General features: G+C 48.0%; 1 protein-coding gene across 8 annotated transcripts in view; it reads left to right on the top strand.

Annotated features, from left to right (window-relative positions):
* Positions 1–12,851, top strand: part of PDE7B (phosphodiesterase 7B) — a 500,590-nt gene that overhangs the window by 356,630 nt on the left and 131,109 nt on the right. The window lies entirely within an intron of this gene.

Genomic DNA, 12,851 nt, shown 5'->3' on the forward strand with positions numbered 1-12,851 from the left:
CATCTCCAACCCACGAAAAAGGGCACACACTAGATTTCACCACTTTCCTCTATCTTACCGCCTTCAAAACTTCAATCGACGACACTCGCTGGGAACAAGTCCCTTGGTCTGACCACTTCCTAGGGACTACCTGCCTCCCCATTTTCATGTCACATCTTGAATCCCCACCCCACACCTCTCATTCCATAACCTACCGCAAAAAAATCTCGAGCAATCTATTCTGGTCCAAATTCCTCAACCAACTCTCCTCCAACCCTAGACCTACAGACTCCGAATCCCATTGGCGCAACTGGACCGCCCTCTCAGAGTCCACCTACCACTCCCTTGCTCCAATATCCACTAAAACCATCTCCTACCCCCGAAAGGCCCCCTGGTACTTACCTCTTCACAGAGATTTGAAACAGAAATGTCGCGCTCTGGAGCGCAAATGGAAAAAATCTAAATCCCCCTCTGATAGACAGACCTGGAGGGACAATATTAAGCTTTACAATTCAACACTAAAAAAAGCCAGGAAGAACTTCTTCGGAGACAAGATCTCTAAATCCAACAACCAGATCAGTGCACTGTTTAACATCTGGCGCTCCCTAACTACAAAAAAAGACCCACCCTTGCTCCCACCGTCCATATCAGCTGATGCCCTTGCAATCTTCTTTAATGAAAAGGTTACCACCCTAAGATGCTCCTTTCCACCCACAGTCTCCTACAACTCCCTGGTCTCCACTGACCCCAACCCTACCTTACCTGTCTCCACCCCCATTCCAGCCGACAGATCCTGGACCGTCTTCGAACTTGTTTCCGAATCACAAGTCTCCAAACTTGCCTCAAACTAAAAACTTGCAAGTGCACCTTGGACTCTTTCCCCTCCTACCTATTCGAGAACACCTCTACACAGGCCATCGCTTCCCTCACCGAACTTATAAACTCAGCTCTAACATCGGGCCTCTTCTCCTCTGACATGGGACATATTTCATTGGCCCTTCTATTGAAAAAGACCGACCTTGACCCCTCCATACCATCAAACTACCGCCCAATAGCAAATATCCCCCTCCTAACCAAGTTATTAGAATCCATCATATCCACTCAACTTTCATCCTACCTAGAAAGATTCTCTATCCTCCTACCCCACCAATTCGGCTTCAGACCCAACTTCAGCACCGAATCCCTTCTGGCCTCACTAATCTCTAAGGTGCAACAACTCCATTCTCGCAACAAATTCACTGTTCTCCTACAATTCGACCTCTCCGCAGCTTTTGACGTCGTCCATCACGATATCCTTATCTTCCAACTCTCCGAAATAGGCATAAGCTCCACAGTCCTAGATTGGTTCTCGAAATTCCTACGCTTCTGCTCCTACACCGTTAACTTAAACGGTACTTCATCCCCCCCATGGAAACCGAAATGTGGAGTCCCGCAAGGATCCCCCCTCTCTCCTATCCTTTTCAACATCTACATGTCCTCTCTGAAACTCTTTCATCTATCCCCCCTAGAAACTCTCTACACCTACACCGATGACATCCTCATCCTCCTCGAGACCGACTCGAACCTCTCTAACCTCGCTGAGAACATATCCACTTGTATTACGAATCTCCAATCCTGGGCCCAATCTGTACAAATGAAACTGAATGAGTCCAAAACAAAACTACTTTGGCTCGGCCCAACATTAGATCATTTACCCACCTCCATCCCATTACCTTCTGGACCCACTCTTCAGCTTGAGTTTTCAAGCAAAGTCCTAGGCATCGTCATAGACTCCTCTCTCTCCTTCAATGATCACCTCAACTCTTTGATAAAAAAATGCTTCTTTTGCCTTCATATGTTGAGGAAGGTGAGATCCTGCTTTCATCATTCTCACTTTACCGTCCTCGTTCAATCTACTATCCTCTCTAGACTGGATTACTGCAATTCCATCTATATAAGCCTAACTAAGGAAAACCTCCATAGACTTCAGCTAATTTAGAACGCCGCGGCTAAGCTTATTTTCGCAAAAGGCAAGTTCGATCATGTCTCCCCACTCCTCTCCAAGCTTCACTGGCTCCCAGTATACTCCAGAGTCCTCTTTAAATGTGCCTGCTTAGCCTTCAAGATCCTACATGGCGTCCTTCCTCCCGTCATCCCACTCTTTTGGAATTCCTCAAAACCACACTCCACCAGACCCTCCCAAAAACTGAAGCTATCATTCCCCTCTATAAAAGGTATATCCCGCGCAGGAAAACTTGGAACATCTCTCCCCTTTAGAACCACAGAACTCTGGAACAACCTCTCATCCCCACTCAGAAACTCAAGCTCCTTCCAATCCTTCCGCAAACACTTGAAAACTTGGCTCTTTGCAAAAATCTAATCACCTCCCATTCTCCAGTATTCTGTCCCTCTCTTTCCTCATAGTCCCTCTCCTTTATCCCTTATTGTAGTTCCTTTCCTCTTAACTCTGTAAACCGTGCCGAGCTCTGCGCCTGCGGAGATGGCGCGGTATACAAACCTAAGGTTTAGTTTAGTTTAGTTTATTAAGTACACTCCCACCCAGACGTCATATCCTGCAAGGTAAGCAGACTACTAGATAGATAGATTGTGAGCCCGTGGGGACAGACAGGGGAAAATGCTTGAGTACCTGAATAAATTCATGTAAAACTGTTCTGAGCTCCCTTGGGAGAACGGTATAGAAAACTGAATAAGTTAAGTAAGTAAGTTGCTGGACACTAGGGGTGGTCAGGGAGAGGAAACAAGGAGCTTAGACTCTGCCAGCTGATATTCAAAATGATTTAAGTGAGCAGGAGCGGCATAGGTTGTTTTACCCGGATGAATTGTTTCAAGCATTGCCCTCTGTGTGATTGCCAAGAAATCACAATCTTGATGTGAACTGCTAGAAATGGATATCAAGATATTTCAGGTAGGTTGGTTCAGATTTAGCTGCTAAAACACCAATAGAGGAAATAGCTCATGTCCTTCCCAGTTCCAAAGTCAGGCTTCCATTTTGACAATGTAGCCAGTGGGGGCAGGAGCAGCTCAGGATGCTCTTGCCCCGAAGAGGCCACTGGACTACTCAGGCTCAGGTTTTCTATTTGGCTTGGGGATGGGGGAAGGAACAGGCTTGAAGCAGTGAGGGGACAGGGCTGTTTTTTTCAGTTTCCAAAGAAAATACACAGGCATTTTTGGCCAAAACCCAAACCCAAATTTCAGGTTGGTTTCAGTGCCAAAACTGAAACCAAAGTTCGTTCAGCCTTTACCACATACACATGTAAATGGTAATTTCAGAAAGCTGTTATTTACACTTTGAAATCCACACCATGCAGTGATTTCAAGGGGGCATGACCTGGGTATTGCCCATTTTGCTAAGGAAATACATGTTTATAAGAAAAAAAATCTCCCCATCGGGTTTTACACCGTTTCAAAGGCATGCCCAGATTTTTTTATGAAGTGCTTGTTTTGGCCAAAGCTTTACAAAAGGGATTAAGGAAATAATTCTCCCCAATCCCTAACTTGCTCCTGACTCCATAATGAAGAGGGGCTCACTACTTAATTAGCAGCACTTACACATCTAGATTTGTAAAATGAGACAGCTACACATGAAAGTGTCACCACTTCCAAGTGGAAACTGCCAGGTTCGTACAATTCACTTTTACAATGTGTAGATTTGTAAAATGGCTGCTCCTGGCCCTGCAAGCCCTTATAAACAAGTTTTGTAAAATACCGCCAGGCCCTGACCTGGATGTCTCAATTCCGATCTCAATTTTCTATGTAAAGTGTCTTAATCTGTAAAAGTCAGCAAATAAATGATAATTGTGCATTAAAATTTGCAGAAACTTCGCTTAGATGCCTAAGCTTTGCATACAACAGTAAATATGAATTTCCGTGAATATTGTGTATTTGAATTACAAAGCTACAAAGAAGAAAACATATTTTGTCATATTCAAAAATTTGCAGTCATTAGAACTCCGTGTTATATAATTTGAGATTAATTTTGTAAGGCTTTCTCTATGTATAAAGTTTGTTTTATAGCAGAAACAGGGTCTTATAAAACTGCTCCAAACTACACAGATGCAAAAGGTACGCACACCACAAGATAGAGCTGGGAGTAGATGTTCCTAAGAGTGTAGTTTGGGAGGAGTTGTGGTACCGTTGCAATATTTGTGTATATTTTATAATATAAATGAGCAAAGGAGGCTCCCATGATGTCCCTGTGTAGAGTAGAGATGATTCAACATCTTACCATGGAACGTTATGCAGATACTGATCTTGCCTCGTCGATATGACGGCAATTCTGTTATCTGGGAGCCCTTCTGGCTTACGTTCACTGCAGCACACAGTAGAATTTTAAATTTTCAGTGATATATTTCGTATTCTTTATTGGGTTCTCGTGGGTGGGAGCAGGTGAATCTTGTTGAGAGATTGTCATGTTTGGCTGAACTAACTTGTTATTGATGTGATTCTTCTCTAAAATTGCTGTACTTGTTTGGAATCGTGTTTGATTATCTAATAGAAACAAAAAGAACACTGTGGAGTGATGATGTTCCTGAAATGGACATTATTAAAAATATCAAAGTTCCAAAAGTACAAATAGGCAATCCACATAAAAAAAACCTAAAGGACCTAGTCCGCTGAAAGTGTAGGACCCAACATTGTCTGCATTTCGACAAGATAGTCTTCTTCAGGGATCCCTGAAAGTCCTATGGTAGTAGATACATGGAAAAGCTGATATGTGGAGACTCGTAAGAAAAATGCTGCTTGAAACATTATTTAAATATAATATAAGTGAGCAGGTTCAGGTTTATTTCATTTCCTTACCTGCTTAAAAGCACAAGGCCATATAAGTGGGTTACAATTCAAAATTCAAATCGTAGGACAGAATGCCAACACAAGAAGAGGAACATGGACTACCACATAAGACATTCTACCACTATCTCAAGCTATTTTTGCACAGGTCACTTTTTTATTTTTTTACATTTTTATTATTTTATTTAGTTACAATATTGTAATACATTTAGATTGAAAATAGCAAAATATAACAAAGAATACACTATCTCAAACAATAATATAGAATCATAGCTATACCCAACCCCTTTCCATCAATTATTAATATTGACAATATTAAACATCTTTAATATGAAGAATTAATATCTATATTTTCATTACCTTTCCCTATCCTACCCCACATCCCATCCCATCCCAGATGTGTAATGAAAAAACTTAGAAGGGAACATATTATCTTTTATCCCAGGACAAGCAGGCAGGTATTCTCACTAGTGGGTGATGTCATCAGACAGAGCCCCGGTACGGACGTCTCACAAGCACGTGTTGCTTGTAGAAACTTAAAGTTTCTAGATGCCCGCACCGCGCATGCGCCGGTGCCTTCCTGCCCAGAGATCCGGGCGTGTCTCCTCAGTTCTTTCTTTTCCGCGGAGCTGAGAAGTTCAACTTCTTCATGCGCTAGCTGAATTCAGTTAAATTTGCCTTCCTTGTCCGCGTTTTCGCTTTCTTTTAATTACAGTTAACAGTACTTTTCTTTTTCAGTTAAAAAAAAAAAAAAAAAAAGATTATTTCCTCCGGCGGGTCGAACGGGCCGGCCACGTGGCTCAGGCCCACGGGCTTCGACCTCGCGGCGGAGATTTTCCGGCCTATGTCCCGGCCAATCACCGGGTTTAAAAAGTGCAGCAAGTGCCAACGCGCGATTTCACTCACGGACCCTCACTGGCGCTGTTTGCAGTGTTTGGGCCCTAACCACATCCCGAAATCGTGCAGGCCTTGCTCTACCCTTACGGCACGCTCATTCAAGCGGCGTTGCCTATTGTGGGAATCGATGTTCAAGATGGACGCAGCTAAGGATCCCTCAGCCTCCACTTCATCTGATACCTCCCCGGTTCGGGCGAAACCGGTATCGACCCCTCCTGCATCGAGTGTGGTGAAACCGGCATCGCTCAACCCGACACCATCCACGAGCTCGACGTCGGTGCCTGCCCCGGTCTCCTCGGTTCAGGTACCTCTTCCTTCCACAGTGCCACCAGTGGTCATCAAAGTGCCGAAAGCTACTAAGCAGAAGCACTCGGCCTCGAAGGAGCGCGATGTCCGTGCAGGAGGACCCCCTTTCGGTGCGGATCCCTCCTTATCGGCTTCGCTACGGTCCGTGCTGGAAGCTCAATTCGTTGAGCTCATGCAGACCATCGGACCCGGGCTCATCGCTGCCATACAGGGTGACCTCCCGGTACCGGTCCAAAGGGGCGGTCCGCCCCCTCCCCCTCCCCCACACCGTTCGACCTCGACAACCGACGAGGACGAACGGGGGAGGGCGGCGATGCCCACGCGGCAAGCCTCGCTTACCGATATGCCGCCATTAGAACCCATTACGCCTCCGCGCCAACATGGGACCAGACCTCCGATCGATACTCGAAGCCCTGGGCATAGTCAGGAAGAGTTCTTCCGTACTCCTTACCAGACTTGGGTAGCATCGCAAGAACCCGCATCGCAAACCCAGTTGCGATCCACCGCTTCCAGCCCTATCCACTTGGGGGCCTCGGGAGACCATGCGATGCACAGACGATCCCGATCCCCGTCTCGCCACCGAGACGGGCACCGATCGAGACACTCATCCTGGCACTCCTCACGCCATTCGGAGGTGTCACCGCAGAAAAAACTGCAACGTAGGGGATACTCCTCATCAGAGGTGTCCCCTCCGGGGGGCCCGGAGTACGAGGAGACATCGGTGCCCGATTCTCCTTGCCACTCCCCGATGTCCATGGACCTGGAGGCCTCCTCCTCCTCCAGCCCGTCCCACAGACCGACGCTGGCGGAACAATTGTCCTTCTCATCATTCCTCCGACAAATGGCGGATGATCTGGATGTGACCCTTGACACGGGCTCCCGATACTCCAAAGAGTATCTGGACACCATGCATTTGCCTAACCCTCCAACGGAGTCGCTTCGGCTCCCCTTGCACAAATTACTGGACCAGACCTTCATGCAGTGCTTCGAAACACCGTATTCCATACCGGCGATCCCCAGCAAACTCGATGCTCGATACCGCATCGTGCACCATAAAGGGTTTGAGGGCCCTCAACTCTCCCACCAATCCCTACTGGTCGAGTCCTCTCTTAAACGCTCTCATCCCTCCCAGGTCTACGCCTCTGTACCGCCGGGCCGAGAGGGGAGAACGATGGACAAATTTGGTAGAAAATTCTACCAAAACTCCATGATGGCGTCACGGGTGCTAAACTACAATTTCTTTTTCTCTTCCTATCTGGAGTTCTTCTTGCCGGTGCTCCGCAAGTTCACTCCGTTCATAGACAACCAAGCTCGATTCGAGTTCGAGGAAGTGGTAGCCTCCCTCTCCCAATTACGCCTCCAGCTGATGCAATCCTCCTTCGATGCATTCGAACTCTCGGCACGCGCCGCCGCAAGCGCGGTAGCTATGCGTCGCCTGGCATGGCTCCGTACAATCGATATGGACCCCAACCTCCAGGACAGACTCGCCAACGTACCATGTGCTGGAGCTGACCTGTTCGATGAGTCTATCGAAACTGTTACCAAGAAGCTGTCGGATCATGAAAAATCTTTTCAATCCATCCTGCGGCCCAAACCCAAACCTCAACAGTCTCGACCTTCCAGGCCACCCCTGATTTACCAGCGGTGTTACATGCCCAGACAAACGCCTGCTGCGAGGCAGCCTGCGAAGAGACAACCTCCCCAGAAGTCTCAGCAAAAACCTCAGCCACCGGCTGCACCTAAGGCTCCCCAGCCCTTTTGACGCCCCTCCCGGGAGCATAACCTCGGCCTCTCCCATAGGGGGCCGCCTCCATCTTTTTTACCATCGATGGGAGGCCATAACCACGGACCTATGGGTCCTCACCATCATAAGAGAAGGATACTCTCTTCAATTCCACCGGGTCCCCCCGGACCATCCTCCAAGAGAGTATCCTTCAAGCTCGACGCAGACCGCCCTTCTTCTTCAGGAAGTCCAAACCTTACTTCAGCTTCGGGCTGTCGAGCCGGTCCCGTTAGACCAATTGAACCGAGGGTTTTACTCCCGGTACTTCCTCGTCCCGAAGAAAACGGGCGACCTGCGACCCATTTTAGACCTTCGGGCCCTCAACAAGTTTCTGGTCAAAGAGAAGTTTCGCATGCTGACTTTGGCTTCTCTATACCCCCTCCTCGAGCAGAACGACTGGTTATGCTCCCTGGATCTCAAGGAGGCCTACACTCACATCCCCATTCACCCGGCCTCCCGAAAGTTCCTCAGATTTCGGGTGGGAAATCTGCACCTACAGTACCGAGTGCTACCATTCTGCCTATCTTCGTCCCCCAGAGTCTTCACAAAGTGCCTGGTGGTAGTGGCCGCAGCACTCCGGGACAGGAGTCTACAGGTGTTCCCATACCTCGACGACTGGCTCATCAAGGCCCCGTCAGCCCCAGAGGTCACTTCGGCGGCCTTGGCTACAACCTACTTCCTCCAAAATTTGGGCTTCGAGATCAACTTTTCCAAGTCTCATCTACAACCCTCCCAGTCCCTCCCCTTCATCGGGGCGGTCCTGGACACCACCCGACTCCGAGCATTCCTGCCCCTGCAACGCATGGAGTCCCTTCTTCATCTCTGCCAGGCGGTGTCTACTCGCCAAACTCTACCGGCGAGACAACTGATGGTGCTCCTGGGCCATATGGCCTCCACAGTACACGTGACACCCTTTGCCAGACTCCACCTCAGGATCCCCCAGTGGACCCTGGCATCACAGTGGAATCAGATGTCCGATCCACTATCCAAACACATCTCAGTCACACCTGCTCTTCGGCAGTCTCTACTTTGGTGGATGACCTCTTCGAATCTATCCAGAGGTTTGCTGATGCACTCTCCCCCCCATCAGAAAGTTCTCACAACCGATTCGTCGAATTATGCATGGGGGGCCCACCTGGATGGTCTCCGCACCCAAGGATTCTGGACCAGTGCGGAAAGACTACACCAAATCAATCTACTGGAACTCAGAGCCATCTTCAATGCGCTCCAAGCTTTCCAACATCTACTTCACGACATGGTAATCCTCATTCACACAGACAATCAGGCCGCCATGTATTATATCAACAAGCAAGGAGGCACGGGCTCGGCCCTCCTTTGCCAGGAAGCTCTACGAGTCTGGGACTGGGCGGTGCGCCACAACGCCCTACTCAAAGCAGTATACATCCAGGGGGAGAACAACGTCTTAGCAGACAAACTAAGCCGTCTGCTACAACCGCACGAATGGACTCTCCATTCCAGCCCCCTTCACCAAATCTTCACGCAATGGGGGACGCCTCAGATAGACCTCTTTGCGGCTCCCCACAACTCCAAACTGCCTCAGTTTTGCTCCAGGATCTACACTCCTCATCGCCTCGAGGCAGATGCTTTTCTACTGAACTGGGGGAAACGATTTCTATATGCGTTCCCACCATTCCCGCTGATCCAGAAGACTCTGGTCAAGCTGAAACTCGAACGGGCCACCATGATTCTAATAGCCCCTCGGTGGCCCAGACAACCTTGGTTCTCCCTCCTACTCCAACTCAGCAGCAGGGAACCAGTACCACTTCCAGTGTTTCCTTCACTACTTACTCAACATCAAGGATCACTACTTCATCCCAACCTGCAGTCTCTCCACCTGACAGCTTGGTTCCTCTCAACGTAACCCCTCACCAATTCTCACAAGAAGTGAGGGAGGTCTTGGAAGCTTCCAGGAAGCCCGCCACTCGACAATGCTACTCCCAGAAATGGACCAGATTCTCCTCATGGTGTGTTTCTAAGTCAAAGGAACCTCAGCGAGCTTCCTTATCCTCCGTGCTGGACTATCTCCTACACCTATCTCAATCTGGGCTCAAGTCCACATCCATACGAGTCCACCTGAGCGCTATTGCGGCGTTCCACCAGCCCCTACAAGGGAAACCCCTCTCGGCCCATCCAGTGGTCGCCAGATTTATGAAAGGACTCTTCCATGTTAACCCTCCTCTCAAACCACCCCCAGTAGTTTGGGACCTCAATGTAGTCCTTTCCCATCTCATGAAGCCCCCGTTTGAACCACTCAACAGGGCCCCTCTTAAGTACCTCACCTGGAAAGTGCTTTTTCTTGTAGCCCTTACGTCCGCTCGCAGAGTCAGCGAACTCCAGGCATTGATGGCGGATCCACCATTCACAGTATTCCATCATGACAAGGTGGTCCTACGCACTCACCCGAAATTCCTGCCTAAGGTGGTCTCCGAATTCCATCTCAACCAATCCATTGTACTTCCAGTATTCTTCCCTAAGCCCCATTCTCACCACGGAGAATCGGCCCTTCACACTCTAGACTGTAAACGTGCCTTGGCTTTCTACCTGGATCGCACCAAGCCACACAGAACCACTCCTCAACTTTTTGTCTCCTTCGATCCTAACAAGTTGGGAAGACCCGTATCGAAGCGCACCATCTCTAATTGGATGGCGGCTTGTATCTCTTTCTGCTATGCCCAGGCTGGATTATCACTTCCTTGTAAGGTCACAGCCCATAAGGTCAGAGCAATGGCAGCCTCAGTAGCATTCCTCAGATCAACACCAATCGAGGAAATTTGTAAGGCTGCCACCTGGTCCTCGGTTCACACATTCACCTCACATTATTGTCTGGATACTCTCTCCAGACGGGATGGACAGTTTGGCCAAACAGTATTGAAAAATTTATTCTCTTAAGTCGCCAACTCCCCCTCCATCCCACTGAGGTTAGCTTGGAGGTCACCCACTAGTGAGAATACCTGCCTGCTTGTCCTGGGATAAAGCAATGTTACTTACCGTAACAGTTGTTATCCAGGGACAGCAGGCAGCTATTCTCACGTCCCACCCACCTCCCCTGGGTTGGCTTCTCAGGCTAGCTACCTGAACTGATGAGACACGCCCGGATCTCCGGGCAGGAAGGCACCGGCGCATGCGCGGTGCGGGCATCTAGAAACTTTAAGTTTCTACAAGCAACACGTGCTTGTGAGACGTCCGTACCGGGGCTCTGTCTGATGACATCACCCACTAGTGAGAATAGCTGCCTGCTGTCCCTGGATAACAACTGTTACGGTAAGTAACATTGCTTTAATGTGAAACAGCAAATAAAGCCAATGGACTCCATATTTTGTTAAATAAAACACTAAACCCTAAACATTCTGCCTTCATTCTCTCATATTAATATGTATTACATACATTTGTCCACCAAAATGTATAATTTAACCTGTCATGATTTTTCCAGTTTGTTGTGATCATTTGAACCGCAATTCCAGTTAAAATCAAGAAAAGATGGTTTTTAAATTTATCAAGGGGAGGTTTAACATGTAAAATAGTACCACAGATTATTGCTTCAGGTCTCGTTTTATGAAATGAGAGCTACCCCTGGATTCTATATAGGTGGTTCAAAGTTGGGCGCACAAATTTGGGCACCTAGGGCAGATGTGCATGCAAATTAGTTAATGGGGCATTGATCAATAATTGGCATCAATTTGGAGTTACAGGCACATCTACCCTAGGATAGAGTTACCAGATGTCCATGAAAACCCAGACGTGTCCTCTTTTTAGAGGACTGCCAGGGTGCCCGGATGGATTTTCAAAATCTGGCAAGCTTGTCTGGGTTTTGGAAGGCCCTGAGCTCGGGGCCTCATCTGGAGGGCTTCCGAGCATGCGCAGATGATATCACATGGCATGCATGCGATATCGCATCACATCTGCGCATGCTTGGAGGCCCTCCAGATGCAGCCTGGACTTGGGGAAGAAGAGAAATTTGGGGTGGGGCTAGGGTGGATCAGGGAAGGGCCATGTGTCCTTTTTTTTTTCATGAAGAAATCTGGTAACCCTACCCTAGGTGCTATTCATTAACACCCATGTGTAACTTTCGTAGCATGTTACTCAAAAGGGGTGTGGCTGTGGGAGGAGTATGGGCAGATCGGAGACATTCCCAGAAGTTAGGCATGATGTTAGAGAATACAATAGCTTTCACACCTCACTGCTGTAAACTGGGTGCCGACCTTCACAGGTGTAAATGCTGGCACTCAAAGTTAGGTGCAAAATCTGCACTAGAGAGTTGCGTGAGGACAGATATCAAACCTGTCTCCATCCTTCCTTGCTGGAATCAAATCCATCTCTGTCCGTCTCCTCAAGTATCCTCTTCCATCCCTGCCTATCCCCATAAACTTCAGAAGTAGTTATTCCATTTAATTATGTTACTGAATTAGAGGCTCTGGCAGAGACCCATTTACAAATAGGCAAAGACACTTTATTAATTTGGAAATATGAATTGGGAAGAATACATACTTTGTAAAATGGGTCTCTGCCAGAGACTCTAATGTAAATATAAAATATAAATACTCCAGCTGATGAGGACCCTCAAGCTATGTCAGCTGAAGACTTCCTCTGAAGGTGGCCAAAAATCCTTTTTACCAAGCTTGGCCGGCAGCAGCAACATCCCTAAGCCACAGATGCTGGCACCTCAGTGGCTCAAGGATGCTGCCAATGACTGCTATGCTTGGTAGAAGAGAGTTCTGGCTACCTCAGTTGGCATTGCTTAGGGATCCCCACCAACTACATCATGGCTCAGCAAATATTTCAACACTGGAGAAATAAAACCAGAAATGCATTTCCTTTGACCACAATACAAAGACATCTGCTATATACATTTACCAAAACTGATGTATTTGAGTCAATAAATTCCTTTTTTCTGCCTTCCTATCTTCAGCAAATTCTTCTTCAAGTGGTTGCTGTCCATCGGTTTCTCCTACCAAGGGTCAGCATTTCGCCTTCTCTCTTCCCTCCCTCCCATTGTACAGCATCCTCATTCTCTGCTGTCCTGGATCCATCTCCCTCTTTTCCCCCTCCTTACCCCTGCACAACATTTCTTCCTCTCTCT

Source organism: Geotrypetes seraphini, chromosome 3, assembly GCF_902459505.1.
Source record: "Geotrypetes seraphini chromosome 3, aGeoSer1.1, whole genome shotgun sequence".
Lineage (NCBI taxonomy): Eukaryota > Metazoa > Chordata > Amphibia > Gymnophiona > Dermophiidae > Geotrypetes > Geotrypetes seraphini.